At 46.2% G+C, this 19,537-nt stretch overlaps 1 protein-coding gene across 5 annotated transcripts in view; it reads left to right on the top strand.

Moving 5' to 3' along the window:
• Positions 1 to 220: 220 nt before the first annotated feature.
• KANK4 (KN motif and ankyrin repeat domains 4) overlaps positions 221 to 19,537 on the top strand; it is a 100,838-nt gene continuing 81,521 nt past the window's right edge. For 3 of the 5 annotated variants that reach the window (XM_072649708.1, XM_072649707.1, XM_072649706.1), the window contains exon 1: positions 474 to 605. The gene's annotated coding sequence lies outside the window, so the exon portion shown is untranslated. Of the gene's footprint in view, positions 328 to 473; positions 606 to 19,537 lie in introns of those variants that run through there. The other 2 variants (XM_072649705.1, XM_072649703.1) reach the window with 2 other exon arrangements.

Here is a 19,537-nt window from a genome sequence, read left to right as displayed (position 1 = left end):
AATGGGTCCTCCTTGGGCCTCAGTTTCCTCTTCAGTAAAAGGGGGGCGGTTGCCTGGGATTTTCCCTAGGGTCCTGGGCCCGCTCGGAATCCTCCAAGGCGAAGGCAGCCCTTTCTCCGCCCCCCAAGCCTGCTCCTCTGAAGTTTGCCTCGCGAAGCCCGCGGCAAAGGGAGCTCTCGGCCATCGCAGTCCGGGAGCCAACTGGTCGGGAGGTGCCAGAGGCAGCGTCGGAGGCGGGCGTGGAGGAGGGGTCCCCAGCGCGACCCGGGCTGGGCGAGGTGGCCTCCCCCCAAGCGGGAGCTGCGTGAGTGCTGGCGCTCCGAGGTGGTGCGTCCCCTCTCCCCCTCTCTCTTTCTCTCTCCGCTGCTGCAAAGGGAGGCGGGGGCTGCGGGGGCTGCGGGGCAGCTTTGGAAGCAGGACGCCGCCCGTCCGTCCGCCCGCTGGCCTCGGGGGACTTCGGGCCAGCCGAGCTGAGCCCAGGGACGCGCAGAGCCCCACTTGGGCACCCCTGGCCAGCCCTAGGGCGCACCGGGAGCGAGCGCGGTTGCCCGTCCGAGCCCTCGCCATCTGCGCCCGACCCGGAGCCTGCGGCCAGCTCGGCCAAGGTAAGGCGGCTCCCGGGAGTGCCTGGGGAGAAGGGGTTTGCCTCCTGAGCCCGCAGCGGCCCCCTTCGGCCCCTGCTTTGCTTGCAGCAGCAGACCTCAGCCCTCGCGGGGTCCTGGACTGGTAATAGGGTCTCGGAGCCCGTCCTGCGGCGGAGGGGGAAGGGGGCGCGCACCAAGTTTGGGGGGCTTGGGGTTGGGGTAGGCGGGCATCGGGCCGGCGCTGCAGCCCAGCCCAGTGGCCGGAACTGCGCCGCACTCAGCCACCCCCCAGAGTCGTTCTGTGCTGGTCCTCTCACGGCCAGGCTGGGCTAGGCTGGGGAGGTGGGGGCTGCACGCAGCAGGAAGGCGGGCAGCCCGCCGTTTTTCCTTCCCTCCGCGCCCCCTGCCCTCCCCAGTCCTCTCCTGGGATGCGGGACCGCGAGCGCAGCATCCAGCCCGACCCGGGAAGTGGGGTGCGGGGGAAGGCGGGGAGTAGGAACGGGCTGGGGGAGGGGGGCTCCTCGCTCCCGGGAAATTCTCTCGCCAACCGTGCTCATCTGAAATCCTTTTACTTCGCTACAAGGTCTTTAAGTTGGGGAGGGGAGAGGGGAGATTAGCCGAGTCCTGCCCTCCCCTCTGTCGCCCCAGTCCGGGACTCCCCCTACTCGTTCCCTCCGCAGTGGCTGGAAGCTCTCCGGTCCGGTCCTCTCCAAATGGGAGAGGCGGGGTGGGGGAGGGGAGAGCAGCAGAAGCGCTTGGAGAGCCCACTGAGCCACTCGGTGAGTTCCTCTCGCGTCCCCTCGCCCCCGCCGGTCACCTCCTCCAAGGTCATCGCTTTGAGCCCTTCCATTTTCCTGCTGTGAAGTGGTTGTGGTCTCTGGAGGGCGAGGACCGGAGGCTGGCCTCGGCGATTTCCTTGGTATTCTCAGAGGACGGCGCTCCCCTTGGCCCCACTTCCAAAACTTACCGTCCTAGCAGTGTGAGGACTGGGAGGTAGTGAATGTTTGCACAAGGTATGGAGCCCCCCAGGTCTTCTCGGCTCCAAAGGGAGTCCCTCTCGGTTCCACACACCGGCACCCCCTTCCCTCTTAAGGGAAGGCACCCACCCGCGGATTCCATGGGTGTTCCCTGAGGGTGGAAGGTCACTAAGTGGTGTGAGTTCTATGTGGGCTGATTCTGGTTTTAAAAAGAGAAAGAGGGGGGAAAAAGGCATATTTTCCCGCAGTGAAATACAGATCCTGAGCTACAAGGAGCTCGGGAAGCCATGTAGCCAAGCCCTCCATTGTACAGATGAGGAAACTGAGGCAAGGGAAAGTAAAAGTCCAAGATCACACGGGGAGTAAGTGTGCCAGAGTACAAATGGAACCAGTGAGTGACTAGTGAGCTCTTTGTGCTAGAACACATTGCCCCTGAGTGGGCGATGAGGGACCACCCCAAAGTTGTAAGAGTAAGGAAAGCATATGGCCAAGGTCAGGGACACAGCCATTAACCCATCAAAATGTAAGCCTATTGGACCGAGGCTGAGGGGTTTTGTTTTTTTTTTAAACTTCTCCCTTGCAAAATGCTTGCGAAATCTAATTGTAAATCTGGGGATGATATTTCTCATTGTATTCTGGGTAGTGTATTATCTCGGGAGGAGGGAGGCGACTTCTAGGCACTGTGCAAAGAAAGCTAGGTATGGAGTCAAGGCCTGGCAGAATGACCTTGCACGTCACCTCTCTGGGCCTCAGTCAATCATCTGTAAAATGTAGGGGGGAGGCTGGAATGGATGGCCACCAGGGGCCCTCCAGCTGGCAGAAAGATGATCGGTGTTTGGGATGCCAGTGGAACCAGAGAGCTGGAGGCTGTGCAGTGGCAAACATCGATGGATATGAATGAAGAAAGGGTCTGGGTTCCAATCCTGGCTTTGTCCTGTGACAAAGTGAACTGAACTGTCTGTTCTGACTCGTTCTGACCTTGTTACCCAAAGTAACATAGCTCTTAACCACCTTTGGCCTTAGTTTCCCCATCTGTAAAATGGAGGGGGAGGAATTTGGACTAGATGGCTCCTACTTAATTGAAATCATTGCTTCCTCTGATCTCCCTCTTCCCATCTGTGAAAGGAAAGGTTTGGATTGTTTTTTTAAAATATAATATGATTTCCTTTATAATCTTGTGTGCTTTGTTTTATGTATTTAAAAGTATTAGTTTGAGAATAGGTCTATAGACCTCACCAGGCCGCCTGGAGGGCCCGTGACAGTTGTAGAGAGATAATTTTTAGAGTTCTTTCAGGTTTGCAAGTATCTCATTTGATGCTCGCCACAACCCTGGGTTGTTGTTCAGTCACTTCAGTCATGTCTGAATCTTTGTGGCCCCATTTGGGGTTTTCTTGGCAGAGACACTGGAGTGACCTACCATTTCCTTCTGCAGCTCATTTTACAGAGGAAGAAACTGAGGCAACAGGGTGAGATGACTTGCTCAGGGTCACACAGCTAGTAAGTGTTTGAGGTCAGATTTGAACTCAGGAAGACGAGGCTTCCTTCAGGTGGGTGCCCTATGCAACTATCTGTTGATGTTTCTGCCCAGGTCATGCTGTGGATTCCCAGAAGCCATCCATTCGAAGGTTTTATGTCACATGACAGAGGAAGACTTTGTAATGAGCACCAGCCTCTTCTGCTCACTTGGAGTTAAGAAGACCTGAGTTCAAATCTAGCCTCAGATTCTTCTTAACCCTACCCTGGCTTTGGCTTCATCTGTAAAATAGGAGGGTTGCATTAAGAGGTTTCTGAGTTTCCTCTCAGCTCTAAAATCTGTGGTAATAATAATATATATGTAATTGATATGTCATAATAGAGCATTTATATAGAGCTTTCAAGTTTGCAAAGGGGTCTCACTTGAATAAAGTCACAAATTATTTTGTCAGGCACACAAGGACCCCTGAGGCTGGCCCAGCTTCACCTTCCGGTCTCACTGTAATGTCAGAATCACAGAATCTTGAAGTCAGAAGGACCTCAGAGGCTGCCCAACATTCCCCTTCTTGACTGAATCTTTGATCTCATTGTTGGGGGGGGCGCTTCTCCAGGTGGTCCCCTGGATCACCTTGAGCTTGGTTGTCTAACTCTTACCAGATTTTGAGCTCCTTGAGGGCAAGCATCTTGCTTTAGCTTGATTTGGTGTCCCAGGCTCTGCACAGAGTAGTTGTTTCATAAGCGTGGATGGTCTGTTGGGATTGGAGCTCCAGGCCACAGTGGCTCCCAGGTAGACTGGTCTGTGCCTCTGTGTCTCCTCTAACATCTATAGGTAGGGGGAGGAAGAGAATACTTAGATGCTGGAACTGGAGGGAATTTGGAGAGAATAAGATTTTAGGGCAGAAAGGGATGAGGGGAGGGTCAGTACGCTTCCCACTGTACCACACTGCCTTCCTGAGATCATCTGGTCAGACTCCTTCCTCTTACAGGTGAAGAAAGTAAGTCCTGAGAGGGAGCAGGATGTGTCCATGGCCACACAGCTAGCTTGTGCTGGTCAAAAGTCGAACCCAAGGTTTGAGACTCCCAAGCCTTTCCTTGTGCTGAGGCTGGCCAGATTACTCCTGGAAACCAGCAGAAGCATGCCTTGATTTTTGTTTCAGTATCTGTCTAGACTGTGAGGACTGGGGACTCGGGGTGGGAGTGCGGGGGAATGGTCCCATAGATGGCAGAGGTGACAGTTAGGAAGATAAATATCGATACCTGCTGATCCACTCTTTGCTTGAAATGTCACCAAGGCTATTGTTGCTGGTGGAGGCTTGGGTAGATTGCAATGGAAGGGCAGCTGGGCTACGGGACCCTTGTTTAAAAGACTCAGGCTTCACGTGTTGGGCTTCTGGCTTCCTTGACCAACTGCAAATCCCAGCCTGGTGTGAGGAGAGTGGAAGGAGGTGGGTGCCAGCTGTTTCCTAATGAAAAATAATAATTCACATTTCCATGGTGCCCAAGGTTTGTAGAGGCAGTGGGACAAAGTGGAGAGGGTGCTGGGCTCAGCTTCTGGAAGACTGGCTTCTGCTCCAAGCTCTGACACTAGCTTCATGGTCCTTCACTTATCTGGTTGATTTGTTGAGTGCTTTCAGACGTGTCTGACTCTCCATGACCCCATTTGGGGTTTTCTTGGCAAAGAGACTGGAGTGTGGGTCATTTCCTTCTCCAGATCATTTTATAGATGAGGAAATGGAGGCAAACAAGGTCAAGTAACTTGCCAAGGGTGAGTAGTTAGTGAGTGTCAGAGGCTGAATTTGAACTCTGGTCCTTCCTGACTGCAGGCCAGGCCCGTTATCCATTGCACCACTCATCTATTAAGAAGTGAGATCTAGAGAGAATTCCCTTTGGCATTTTGCATGTTAAAGATTTATAAAAGCCCTTTCTCATTGCAACTCTGTAAGGAAGATACCAAAAGAATTATCCCCATTTTACAGATGAGAAAACTGAGGTTAAGGGCAGTTAAGTGATACCCATAGGTATTTATAATTAGAAGAACTCTCTTCTCTGCCTCAATGTTTCTACAATCCATCAATAATAAACTAACAGTTATTAAACTCTTACTTTGTGCTGTGTGCTGGAGATAGAAAAAAAAGCAAAAATAGCTACTCCCCTCAAGAAGATTACATTCTAATGAGGGAAAACAATATGAAAATAACTAAATACATCTGAGATAACTGCAGAGTAGATGAGAGGGGAAGGGACTTGGGGAAAGGCCCACAACACATACACACTGAACTAGGAGCATTATTCTTATCTGGACTGAGAGAAGAGATGCATGGAGTTTGGGGTGTAGCTTTTTGGGGGAGTTTTGTTTTGGAGAGGGGAGGCTGAGTCAATTGGGGTTAAGTGACTTGCCCTAGGTCATACAGCTAGTAAGTGTCAAGTGTCTGGGGTCATATTTGAATTCAGCTCCTTCTGACTACAGGGCCAGGCTGTCCCTCTAGTCACGCGTAGCCTGGCTGCCCCAGCTTTTTTTTTTTTTTTAAACGCCTTCAATTCAACTTGAAGTTGGGAAGATGAGGTGAGGAAGGATTTGTGACCTCCTCTGTGGCTGGCTTTTTGAGAGGAAGCTTTGCCTGTACCTGATCCCCCATCCACGAGGCCTCACCTGAAGAGGAAGAGAAATTGTCGTGAAACATCGGAGACTTTATCCCTGGGTCCCCTTCTCTGTCCCTCTCTCTGTGTCCCTCTCTGTCTCTGTCTCTCTGTCTCTGTCCCTCTCTGTCTCTCTGTCTGTGTGTCTCTCTCTGTTTCTGTCTGTCTGTGTGTCTCTCTGTCTCTGTCTTTCTTTGTCTCTCTGTCTCTGTCTCTGTGTGTGTCTCTCTCTGTCTCTCTCTCTGTCTCTGTCTCTCTCTTTTTCTCATCTCTTTTTTCTTTCCTCTTTATCCCCCATTCTGTCTTCCCTCTAGCTGTCCTCTCTGTTGTCTCATATCTATCTGTTTCCCTCATTTTCTTTCTTCTCTGTTCCTTTTCCCTCTCACTCCTCTTTCTCCTCTTTCTTCCTCTCTTATGTCCCTCACCTTTCTTTCCCTCTCTCCTTCTCCTTCTCAACCTTCCTCCTTCCATTCCCTTCCTCTCTAACTTTCTCCCTCTTCCTTTCTCTCTCCCTTCTCCCCCTCTCTTCCTTCTCTCCAGCTCCTTCCTCTTCTGCTGCTTTCTCCCCCTCCCCCTTTCTCTCTTTCTCTTAGATACACACAGAGCTCCAGGGAGAAAGGCACCAGTTAGGACAGTTATGAGACCTCAGCTTGGTCTCAGCTCTTTCATTAATTCTTTGCCCTAGGGAAGTTGCCATATCAACGGGACTCATTTCCCCTTTTTGAAAAATAGAGCTGGTGATACCCTGGATATCAAATTGGAGGGGCAGAAGTTTGGTGGAAAGGGGCCCACATACAGCTTCAGAAGATCTAAGTTCAATCCAGGCTCTGTAACTTGCCTCTGGGCAAGTCAGTGAAAATTATTTTCTGATCTGTGAAATGGGAGTGGATAACCGTTGGACTACCCACCTTGCAGAGCTATTGTGAGGAAAGGAGAATACTAACCTTTAAACACCATAGGAAGGGATTATTTTACGATAACTATGTGGAACATTGGTTTGGAGAGAGCATAAGCCTGGGAGACAGGGGACCTGGGTTTGAGATCCAAGTCAACCACTCTCTTGCTTTGAGACCTTAGATGAGTCATTGTCTGTTTCAGCCTCTCTCTTCCTGGCTTTCTGCCTCTGTCTCTTTTTCTTGTCTCTGTCTTTTTATCTCTATCTCTCTGCCTATATGTCTCTGTCTCTCTCTTTGTCCTCATCAGTTTGTTCTTAGGGAATGTGGGAGGTGGCTAGACCGCTGCAGTCCCCTGCGGCTCTGCCACTCTATGACTATAAACATATAAAAGCGTGTGTGTGGAAGACAGACACACATCCACATACATGTAATGTATATATACATGCCATACTTGTGTATACAGTCTTTATCTTGTGTATAAAATACTTCAAAGGAGTCAGAACAATCTCTCTTCTTACAGAGGAGGATTAAGGAAGAGGCAGAGGGGGGTTCTCTGGCTAAAAATAGACACACCACAACATTCAGAGTAAAATAAATGCAGTCTTGAGATTTGAAGTAGACTGTTAGTGTGATATACAGGCAGATATAGATTGCTTGTATCTGAAGATTACTTAAAAGTTCCTTCTCTAAAAGGAGGGGGTGGGGAAGCCAGGGAAGAGTCTATTTTAAAAGAAATCCTCTAGTCTGTGTTCCCAGAAGCACTGTGAGCTCTTTTTCCCAAGCTCTTCTACATCATAGTTTAAATGAAACACATTTCTTGCCAGGAAAAACATCATTACATATGCATTTATTAATCAGTCAGCCAACATGGATTAAGCACCCACTGTGTGTGCTAGACACTGTATACAGATCTCATTTGGCTTTACAACAGTCCTGAGAGGCAGGTGGGCAATCTGGGTATTTTTATATGTATGTTTCTTGTATCTCTTGTATTATTATAAAAATCTCTGTTTTTCAGATTAGGAAACTGAGGTATGGAGAAATGAAATCATACAGCTAGTGTTAGAGAGAGAATGTCCATGGAGAGCTTTCTGCCGCTAGGGTCAGCATGCCGGGGACCACATACATCCCGTTGTCCCTCAAATAACCATGGCTGATTGTTTGTGACTGTGGGCAGATTAAGAAAAAAGGCTCTGCAGCTTCAGCTTTCTGTGAAATCATACTTTCAATCTCCAAAGTGACTTTTGGTTTTGGTGAATAATAATAATGAGAGCCTACACGTTATTTTATGATTAGCTGAGGGTTGTTCCTCTGAGCAAAAGCAACTCTTGAAATCTCCATCTTACAGAGGTAGAAACTGAGGCTTACCAGCTCCAGGGACTTGTACTTTGTCCCAAAGCCAGGAAAGGAACCTTTCCAATTCCAAGTCCAGGCATATTTCTTTGTGGCCAAGTGGCCTCTCACAGTATTGTGTGGGTGTTTCACAAGCGTGCCCCAAGGGTTCCAAGAGATTTGGGATGGAGAGCAAAGATCACAGAACAGTCTTTCGACAGACCATGTTGGGCTCTGGCCCCAACTGCTGACTGCCCAGCTGGGCCACTCAGAGCAAGTAGCTGCCCCTCTCTGGGTCTCAGTTTCCTGATCTGCTGGAGTACTTTCAGGACCCCCTGCTCCATTTTGAAGAGGACAGACTGAGGCATGCTCTGAGGACTGTCATGGGGGTGGTCCCTGAAATCTTGTTGTATAGGAGGGTCAGCTAACAGAACTGAACTTGGTCAGGCTGGAGGACAGAAAAATCAATCCCTGAATCTAAAGGGACCTTCAGGGCCACCTGTCCCCAGTTGTACTTGAAGAAGTTTCTCTCCAGCATCTGGGCTAAACCTTGCAGGGAGGGATGTTAGATGAAGGGAGATGATTTCTTGTTTTACTTTTAACTTTTTGATGGACTTTCCTATGGAAGAACTATCATGTATGTCATATCATACACATTACATATGTTTTGCTGTGTTCTCCAGTACAGGACAAGGAGCAATGGGTAGAAAGTGGACAGAGACCATAAGGAAAGCTCACAAATACTTAGAGCTGCCTCAAGTAAGAACGAATTGACCCAATTAATCAACTTATTCATTCATCTGACTCCCCTCCCAAAATTCTATATACAAATTTCTTCCTTTCACCTCAGTTTTCATGGATCATGGATTTTGACCAGGAAGGGAACTTAATGGTCATCTTGTCCTAGTCAGTAGGGAGTTCTCTGTCACTTAGCAGTGATCATTAGTCAGGGATGTTGGCTGGGTGATCTCTGAAGTCCCTCTTGACTCCCGGTTCTGTCCCTCTTGGACTAGTTCTTCTAGTGAAATACAAATCACAGAACATTCAGAATTTAGAACATCTTGTTCTAAAGATTTGGGTCCAAATCCTTGTTCCTGGTTGTGGGACCCTGAGCAAATGAGTTAACTTCTCAGTGCCCTAGGAAACTCTCCAAGACTATTGCAGAGCAGATATTTCTCTGCATTGGGAGGGCAAGTTCCATCCTAGACAGTGCTTAAACCAACTGAATCATTTATCTGATCCCCCAAATTCTAGATAAAAAGTTCTTCCCTTCCCCCCAATTTTCATTAAGATCATAGATTTAGAGCTAAAAGGGAACTTAGGGGACATTTAGTACTAACTCTTCACTTAAAAATTAAAAAAATTCGTAATGATATCTTGTGTTTTTTGTTTAATTGTCAATTACATTCCTCTTTCCTTCCCTACTCACTGAACCATCTCTTGTACCAAAGAATAAGAAAGAATGAGAAAAAAAGTTAAAAAAGAAACCAAGCCCACATACCAGTATATCTGACAGGGTATGCCATGTTCTAGCTCCATAATTCCCCTCCTCTGCAAAGAAGGGAGGAGAGGGATATCAGCTAATTTCTCTTTCAGAGCTAAGCTTGTTTGCTGTTCTATTGGGCCAACTCTTTGTGACCTCATTTAGAGTTTTCTTGGCAAAGATGTTGGAGGGTCACCATTTTCTTCTCCAGGTCATTTTATAGATGAGGAAATTGAGGCAAATATGGGTAAGTGACTTGGCCAGGGTCATACATCAATAAGTATTGGAGGCCATTTTTTAATTCAGGAAGATGAGTCTTCTTGACTCCAGACCCAGCGCTCTCAGCATTATGGCCACCTAGCTGCCCGTCATAATTACATAGTGTTCCATTTCCGTTGTGACTGATGGTGATGGTTCCGTTTGCCCTCATTGTCTATTTCATTTTCCTGGTTCTTGTTTGTTTCATTCTACATCGGTTCCTATAAGTCTTGCCAAGTCTTGGTCTTCATCGTATTCTCTGGCTCCTTATAACATAATAACATTCCATTGCATTCCTGGGGCATGATTGGTTGGCTCATTCCCCAATTGATGGGCCTCTACTTTGTTTCCAGTTTTTTGCTGCTACAAGAAGTGTTGCGATGAATGTTTGGGTATATGTAGCACCTTTCTGGTTTTTACCTCCTTGGAGCACATTTCTCACGATGGGATTTTCTAGGTCAAAGAACATGAGCATTGTGGTCACTTTCTTAGCAAAAGTCCAAATTGCTTTCCAGGCAATTTGGACCAATTCACAGCACAACCAATAGTGTATTAGTGTGCCAATCTTTTCAAGGTCCCTCCAACATTGACTGTTTCCATCTTTCGTGCGATTTCCTAAATTGCTGCCAGCCTCCTCATCTGATAGATTAATTTTATATTTTATGGTTCATTTGAATGAGTTGAGGTTCAGAAAGATCATACAGATAGAAGGTGGAGTAATGACAGGAAGCTAGGTCCTTTGACTGTCCTCAAACACCACTTAGGGTGTGCTGGGTTTAAGTGAGTGACACTTTGGTGATAGTAGTTCAAGTGTAGATACCAAGCCAGGAGCTTGGGCACAGGAAGCCATTTGTAAGCCTTGGTAGATGTAAAGTGTTCACCCTGCTCAATTCTCCATTTTTGACTTGGAAAAGTGGAGCTAACATTGATGTTTGGAGGGATTTTGAAACAAAGTATTCCTTGAAATTTTGGATGGTGGGTGAATATAGGTCTTGTGTAGTAAAGTTTTGAATTTGTTGGTTATGGTGAAATTGAAGAGATATTATATTGAATTTTTTCCTCTGTTGTTGTTGTTGTGAAGCAGTATGGGGCAGTATGAAGGGCCTTGGCTCTGGAGGTAAAAGATTTGGAATTAGATCCTGTCTCTGTAGAGTGTATGTGACCTTGGGTAAGTCATTTAACCAACACAGCTTCCCTGGATCTTGGTTTCCTCCTGAGTAACATGAGGGGCTGGAACAGAGGGCCTTGGGAGGTGCTTTCCAGCTGTAGATCTTTGAGATGCTATGCTTAACACCCAGGATCTTTCCTGTGAGTATGTCTTTTTTTGGAGAAGGCAGAGATGGAATAGTTAACAGTTTTGGTAACTTGGGTTTATGGTTTGGGTGAAAGGATTGGACATCCTTCAGAGGCAGATTTACAAATTGTGGATATCCCTGACCAACTTGTTAGGTAATCTGTGTAAGGTATACATGGTGCCACCAGTCCCTGCTGTGATTGCCATTTCAAATTTTAGGTAGTTCAAGCAATTAAAAAAAGGGTTTTATTGACATCTTTTTTTTCATTATAGTCATTTCTGGCTATCACCCCAACTCTCCTTACCATAAGAGTTGAACCTTCCTTTTAACAAAGAAATAAAATTAGCAAAAAGAACTAATAGAGACTATGACTGAAAGTGTATTCCATTCTGCCTCCATAGTCTTCTACCTTTCTACCCCCAGCAGGGAAATCAATTTCATCATCTGTTGGATTGGCGATTATAGTTACCTCAATTTTGGCTTCTTTTGATAATTTTTCTTTACATTATTGTAGGCACCGTGTTCCTTGTTCTCATGTTTCTGCCCACTTTCCTCTGTATCAGTTAATGCAAGTCGTCCCATGTTTCTCTAAATTCCTCATAGTCAACATTTCTTACTAATGAAATTCATGTTTCATTTTATAAACAAATTGATTCCTAACATGCCTCACCAAATTAATGTAAGCCAGAATTATTTGGTCAGGGGCATACTGGAAGGGACAGGGAAAGAGGGCAGAGAAGCAATGTTTGTAAATGGAGAAGATTGAAGGAAAGAGAGACTTGGGGCAGGGATGAGATATGGATTATGGTAGGGCGAGAATGTCGATGAGAGCTAGTAGATAGTGAGAGAGTGAAATAACACCAAAATAACACTTCTTGGAGAAGAGAGCAACTTAAACCTGTTCCTGGAAGGTTCTTCCTTGTGTTGACTTGAAATCTTTTCCCTTGTAACTTCTACCTGTTTGTTAATGTCATAGAATCTTGAAAGAGGCAGGGACTTTGAGAAGTCATCACATTTAACCTATGTCTGAATAAGAAACCTTACAACACAGCTGGTCATTCAACCTGAGGGGTCTGTTGGAGGAGAGAACACAGACATACAGAAGCATAGGGAAAATGTGTATAAAATTAATTCAAGGTACTTTTGGGGGTAGGAGCAGAGACATCAGTGGCTGAGGAAAAGAGAGGATAGTATGAAAATTTTCTTGTGGAAAAGAATGCTTGAATTGGGGTGTGAAGGAAGCTAGAGATCCTGAGAGGCTGACATGAGGAGAGAGGACATTGCAGGAAGGGAGGTCAGCTTTCCCCAGGTTAAAAGGGAAGCCGGGTGGCTCAGTAGCTAGACTGCTGGGCCTGGAGTCAGGATGAACAGCGCTCAAATGTAGCCTCAGAGACTTCCTAGCTGTGGGATGGTGGGCAAGTCACGTAACTGCTGTTTGCCTCAGTTTTCTCATCTGTAAAAGGGGGATAAATAGTACCTATCTCCCAGGGCTGTTGTGAGGATCTAATGTGATAATAATTCTAAAGTTCAGCATACAGTAAGTGCCGTATAAATGCACACTGTTCTTGGTACTATTATTATTAAAGGCAGAGATGGGAAATGGAGTTTCATGTGAGGTAAATAACAAGACGGTCAGTTTGGCTGAACCGTAGAGCACTTGAAGGGGAATCATCTATAAAGCTCAAAGGGGGTAGGTCATGAAGAGCTTTAAATGTTGAATGGAGCAGTTTATATTTGTTGAAGGAAGTAATAGGGAACTAGTGATGGTCGTTGAGCAAAGGAGGAACATAGCCAGATGGGCACTTTAGGGAAGCCACTTTGGAAGTAGGGTGGGAAGGGACTGGAGACTTCTGGACAGTTGTGTCCAGGACACTGAATAGGGAGGTGGCTGGCTGTGTGACTCATGTGATGGAAGGTGTGTAAGTAGAGATGACAAGATTGGGGGACTTTTTGGGGTGCTGGAGACTGAGGAGCTGAGAATGAGGGCAAAGTTTTGAATTTGAGTGACTGCAAAGATGGCGGAGCCTTTGACAGAAATAGGAAAGTTTGAATGAAAAGTGGTCATCTTGTCTTCCTTATTATATGGGTCATAGTTGAAAGGGACCTCAAAGCTCATCGAGGTCAATCTACCCCATCCCCAATTTTACTGCCGAGGCTCAGAGAAGTTTGTTCGTGGCTTGTTCAGAGTCACACAGTAAATAGCAGGATTTGATCCTAGGCCCTCTAGAATTGTGGAACTGGAGATAGACGATGACTAGTACAAAGCCCTTATTTTACCAATGAGGAAACAGTCTCAGAGAGACAGAAGGCCGCAAATCCCATAGTTGATCAATATCAGAGGCAGAGTTTGACTCGACTTCCTAGGAGCCTAGGAAATGTTTGCTGATGGAATGAATGAGTACACTGAATTCTTTAGGGAAGGAAAGTGAAACAGGAAAAAGACCCCAGACAAGGAATGCAGGACAGAGGTTGCCTCCTTGACAGCCTTCTTAGGACCAGCCTTGCTGACTCCCAAACCCACTCCACATTTCAGGTGGAATGGGGCTGGGAGGGGACATGGGAGAGATCTTGAAAAACTTGGGGGCGGAAAGGAGAGTGGGAGGGTGAGAGGCAAAGATCCAACATTCCCGGCTAGGAGAGATTGTGGAGAATAGTTGGGTAACCACATTCCTCAAGGGTCTTTAAAATGAGGAGAGATTCCCTATGTCTGGAATGGTCTTTAATACTGTCTGATCTGTGGGCAGTGGGATGGGCTAGATTACCCAATCCTCTTTCCCCATCTCCCCACCTTGAGGTTAATTTTAGTCAGGTGTGGATTTGCCTCTCTGCCTCCCTGTTTGTGTTTTTTTTGGGGGGGTTGTCCTCAGTCATGGTAATCGAAACCCCTTCCTCCTCATGAAGAATACACCAGTCTGGCTGACTGACTGGACTCAGTGCTGTGTGATGACATCCCCTCTGAATGTTCAAGGCTGGGTAGTAATGATAATAATGTTAATAGTAGCTAACATTTAGTAAATAGCATTGTGCTGCCAGAGTGGATAGAGCTCAGGTTCTGGAGTCTGGAAGACTCGAGTTCAAATCCTGCCTCAGACCTATACTACCTATAGCTCTGTGACCCAGGACACATCATTCAACCTCTGCCTATCTGGTTTTCTCATCTGTAAAATGGGGAAAATAATAACTCCTGTGTTCCAGGGCTTGTGAAGCATTTCACATAGGTGGTCTCATTTGATCCTCTCAAGAATGCTGGGAGTTAGGTATCTATTATTATCCCCGTTTTACAGAGGAGGAAACTGAGGCAGAGAGAGGTTAAGTGCCACAGCACAACTAGTGTAGGAGAATTAACCCTGAGACTTCCTTCTCTTGATTCCGGGTCACAACAATTAGCACAGTGCTTGGCACATGAGCAGTGCTTCTTCAGTGTCTTTTCATCAACTCAGCTCCAGGATCGGGTCAGGTCTGGACTGCCAGGGAACAGGCTTCCGGCTGCCAGCTTTCTGGGCCTCTGAAATAGGATCCAGCCCCTCCCCCATTTCCTGACTGGTGTTTACCAGAGAGCCCTTTCCCTTTCTGGGAGCCAGGGGCAGCTGCAGAGAGGCAGTGGCCATGGGGATCGGAGGGCCTGTGGTCCTGCTGTGTCAGCTTGAGCTCCCCCACCCTCCTTTCCTGCCTGGGAGCTGGGAGGAGGGGGATGCAGCCTCTTAGGCCTGATGGGAAGTCTGGCCCCAACACAGCCTCCTTTAGGATCCAGTGAGGACTCATTTAGAAAAGAAAAAGAGGAAGAAAAACCTGATCTGGACAGTCCCTCCTCCCCTGGGTTAGTAAATGCCCTGGATCTGTGTCTGGGTAACCCATTAACAGGGCAGTAAAGGCTGCTTTGGACAGAGGCCAGGCTTCTTGGGCTCCCCTTGCCCTGAGATTGGGCAGGAGCCAGGGGGCCTCCCTTTCCTGTCGGGCCCCTTCTCCTTCGGGGAGGGCTAATAGCCCAGCCTCTGGACCACCAAGGTATCCTCAGTGCAGCTTTCAGAGAGTCACTCTGGCACCTTTAGCCACTCACTCCCTTAGCCGGCCAGCATTCCTGAAAGGGCTGCCATGTTCCAGGCACGGAGGCTTGAGGCAATGTGGGTTCAGATCCCGCCTCGGGAGACTTACTACCCGAATAACCTTTGGCCAGTCATTTAATCTTTCCTGGCCTCAGTTTCCCCATGTGTAAAATAAAATGGTTAGACTAGAAGATCTCTCAGGGTTCTTTTCCAAGGTAAATTTATGAGCTTGTGCCCCATGGTCAGACTAATTTTCTGTGCACTTACATATAATCATTTCCCCTTCTCATTAAAAATCTTTGTGTATATTTATATAATTTTAATGTTATACAAAAATGTATTTATGGAATTAATTACATTCATATAATATGTATATGTATATATTTGCACAGTTCATATATGTATGTAAGCTATATTTAATATTTAAATGTATTAATATCATGTATGCATTTCTATTTATTCATATTGTGTGATTCATGTATCATATGTTTAAGTGCATTTATAGAACATATTTATATGTAGGTAAAATTGTATTTCACATATATTTAAGTATATTTATGCTTTGTATAGTTATATAACTCATTTCATGTATCAGTATATTATATTTAAATATATTTATAGAATTTACATTATGTGAGCATATTTACAAATTTAAGTATATTTTTATAATTTATATGATATATATGTATGTAAGCATATATAGTGCCTTAAAGTTGGCAAATCTCCTTATTCTGGGAGACAGGTGATGCTATTATCCCTTTATTCAGATAACAAAACTGAGGCTGGTGAGAGGTAAGTGCAGGCAATTCTTCCTGACTCCAGGGCCGGAGCTCTATCCATTGCACCCCTCAGCAACCTTTCAAACTCCTTATTGCTTGCTTAAATACCTGGATGCCTGGCTTGTACTGTAAGTGCCCAGCCTACTGGGAGACCTGTGTTTAATCCTGCCTCCAGTACTTCCCAGTTCTGTGACCATCAGATAGTGTCACACCTACAAAGCTCAGTGGCCTCGTCTCTGATGGGGGCAACAGTATTAGCGGATCTGCCCCCAGGGTTTTCGTGGAGAAGCAGTGAGCTTTTGAATTGAAAGGGCCTCATCCTTCTGAGACTCCAGCTTAGAATGGACAGACCTCGTCCGGAGGACTGAGTTCAGTCCTGGGGGCCATGGTTTAGGAGGGACATGGACAACCTGAGAGTGCCTAGAGGAGGGGACCTAGCATGGAGAAGGGCATTGAATCTGTGCCGTAGGAGGCTGAAGGCACTGGGGATGCTCAGCCTGGAGGAGAGAAGATTCAGGGCAAATGTGACAGTTGTGTTCAAGCATCTGAAAGGCTGTTGCCAGAGAGAAGAGTCTGCGTCCTTCTGTTAGAACCACATGTAAGTTTTTTAAGTGCCTTCTGTGGGGCAGGCACGTGTGCTGAGTACTTGGAATAAGCTACAAGCTAGGAATAAAGAAGATGGGGTCTGCCCCCAAGACACACACATTCTGACAGGAGAAGACAGAACATCAAAGGAGACTGAGAAGCAAGGTGGGATGGGAGAGGGAGAAGGCCCCCAAATCTGGAGAGCCGGGAGGGCTGTGAAAGAGTGGGCGCGCTTGTCTGGCCCCGGGAGGAGCCTACCAGTCAGAGGAAGAACCAGAAATGATGGCTGGAGATGACAGAAAATTCAGGCTTCCTGCTAACTAGAGCTGCCACAAAGTGGAGTGGAGTAGGAGCGGTGTTCAGGGGAAGGCATGGTCCACTGGCTCTGGGTTCAAAATCTCACCTCAACTCCCTGTATGGTCCTGAGCATATCACTTCGTCTTTGCAAGGGCAATTTTCCTTGTGTGAAGTGAAAAGGTTGGACTGCATGGCCTCTGGGGCTCCTCCTAGCTCTGGATAGATGACCCCATGATGTGTCAATAGAAGCTATGTTATTAAATTATGCCCCTACCCCCTCCGAGCTCAGCTGATCACCCATTTTACGGTCCAACCCCACCTTCTCCAGGAGACCTCTCCTAGGGACCCAGCTTAATGTCCCTCCCTCATTATCTTTCATTTGCATTGAGCAGGGGAGTCGTCTCATCCAGTCTGTGTGTCTCCATCTTGGTCACCAGGCTTTGTGGAAAGCATTCCCCAAAGTCCCATGTGTTCCCTCTGTGGCGTTCCTCTGATCTTCCACCCTAGCAGCCTGTCACATACGAAAGGGGAAGATGAGTCTCCAGGGTTTGTCTCCAGCCCCACCCCCTGATCCTGCCCATGGGTGCTTTTGTTTGTGGGCAAGCTCCTGGTTCAATGGTCAGCCTTTGACGGAAGGGACACAGCCTCACTGTTTGTCTTTGGAATATAGTAGGTTCTTATTCAGTAAGTGTTTGTTAAATTTCTTTTTTCATTATCTATTTAATCATTAAGAAACATTTCAACCCACACAGAAAACAAAAAGGTATTGTATGTGAAGCTATGAACTTCTGTTATGTATGTTGCTCTCCAATATTTCTAGTACTTGTTCTGTGTAAGGCAGTGGGCCTGCTGGGATAGAGCAAGCTCTGCCCTCAAGGACCTTACGCTCCACCAGGGGATGTAGCATTTTACCTGGATAAGGAAGCATAAGATAATTTGAGGAGGAAGAGAGTGCTACTACATTAGCATCAGGAAGGATTCCCATGGGAAGTAGCCCAGGAATGGAGCCTGAAAGAATGAGCAAGTTACCCAAGAAACAATAGGGAGGGGGGTGATATCCTGGGACCAGAGTCCAGCCTGGCAAAGGCACATTTGGAGAGACAGCCAGGAGGGCAATGTGGCTCAAGAGCACAGTGGGAGGGCTTTGCGCCATCTGGAAAGATGGCTGGGTCATGAAGGGATTCCAATGCTGAACTGAGAAGGCAGTGGGGAAACATTGTAGGTTTCTGAGTAGGGGAATGAATGACACATCCAGACTTGGGCTTTAGGAAGGTTAATTTGGGAGTCAAGTGGAGGATAGTCCGGAGAGGGGAGAGACTGAATGGGGGAAAGATGATGGCTTCTCTTTTGGCCATGGTGAGTTTGGGATGGGCAGGGAGGAGAGGGACAGAAGCTCAGGAGAGAAACTTGGGCTGGATGTATCCATCTGGGAGCCATCAGCATAGAGATGATCACCCAGCCCTTAAGAACTGAGAGAGAAGAGGAGAGAGTCCGGTAGAGGGAGAACCTCAGGGGACATCCATGGCTAGGAGATGGAGAATGGATGATTGTTGAGGAAATAGTATGACAGGAAGAGAGTGTTGGGTCAAGCCTTGACCATTGGTTGTCCCTTCTGTTTTAAATAGGACCAAATAGCCTTGCTGCTTGCATGTCACTTTATAATAGAATTTGGAATCTAGACATGCCAGTTCCACCTCATTCCTATTTTTTCATTATCTTCCTTGAAATTCTAGACTTTTGGCTTACCCAAATGCATTCACTTATTACTTTGCATAGCCCTGTGAAGTATTCCCTTAAGGTAGTGTGATTGTAACAATTTGTAAATTAGTTTAGGTGCTATTAAAAATTTTTAAGATTCTGAACATCTGCAGATATGTAGCAGAACAGAAAAAGAAAGGATTAGATCTGAAACTGGAGGTTTCTATTTTACAATTGGCTTTTCTTTTAAAATAAATTAAATCTGTAATCTCTGAAGTCATTTTTGTTTGTTTGACAACCTCATGGTTGTCCTCTGTTCTCTTCTGTGTGTTTTTTTAATTCTTCAATGACTCTTTTAAAAAATTATTTATTTTGTTAAATATTTCCTAATTGCTTGTAAAATTTTTAAGTCATTTATTTCTTAAAATTCTGATCCAAATTCTCTCTCTCCCTCCCACCCTTCTCCCATCCTTTGAGAAGACAAACATTATGATATTGATTGTATATGTGAAATATAAACATGTAAAATATATTTCCATGTTAGCTATGTTGCAAGAGAAGACACATACAAACAAGAAAAAAGTTTTAAAAATATGCTTCAGTCTGCACTCAGAGTTCATCAATTCTTTCTGGAAGTGGATATCATCTTTTATCATAGGTCCTTTGGAATTATCTTGGGTCTTTGTCTTGGTCAGAGTAGCCACATCTTTTGCAGCTGATTATCGTACAATGTTGTTGCTCCTGTGTACAATGTTTTCCTGGTTCTGCCACTTCCTTTGCATCAGTTCATATAAGCCTTCCTAGGTTTTTCTGAAACCATCCCTCTCATAATTTCTTGTGGCGTGATAATATTCCATCACAATCATATACCACAACTTGTTCAGCCATTCTCCAGTTGTTGGACATCCTCTCAACTTGCAAGTCTTTGCCATTACAAAAAGAGTTGCTATAAATATTTTTGTACATGTGGGTCCTTTTCCCTTTTCTTTGATTTCTTTGGGATACAGACCTAATAGTAGAACAGCTAGGTGGCACAGTGGTTAGAGTGCCAGACCTGGAGTTAGGAAGACCCATCTACCTGAATTCATAACTGACCTCAGACACTTCATAAGCAAGTGTGACCCTAAGGAAGAAACTTTACCCTGTTTGCCTCAGTTTCCTCATCTGTAAAATGAGCTGGAGAAGGAAATGGCAAACCAC

This window comes from Notamacropus eugenii, chromosome 2 (assembly GCF_028372415.1).
Source record: "Notamacropus eugenii isolate mMacEug1 chromosome 2, mMacEug1.pri_v2, whole genome shotgun sequence".
NCBI classification, from domain to species: domain Eukaryota; kingdom Metazoa; phylum Chordata; class Mammalia; order Diprotodontia; family Macropodidae; genus Notamacropus; species Notamacropus eugenii.
This window is presented reverse-complemented; position numbering and strand designations above follow the sequence as displayed.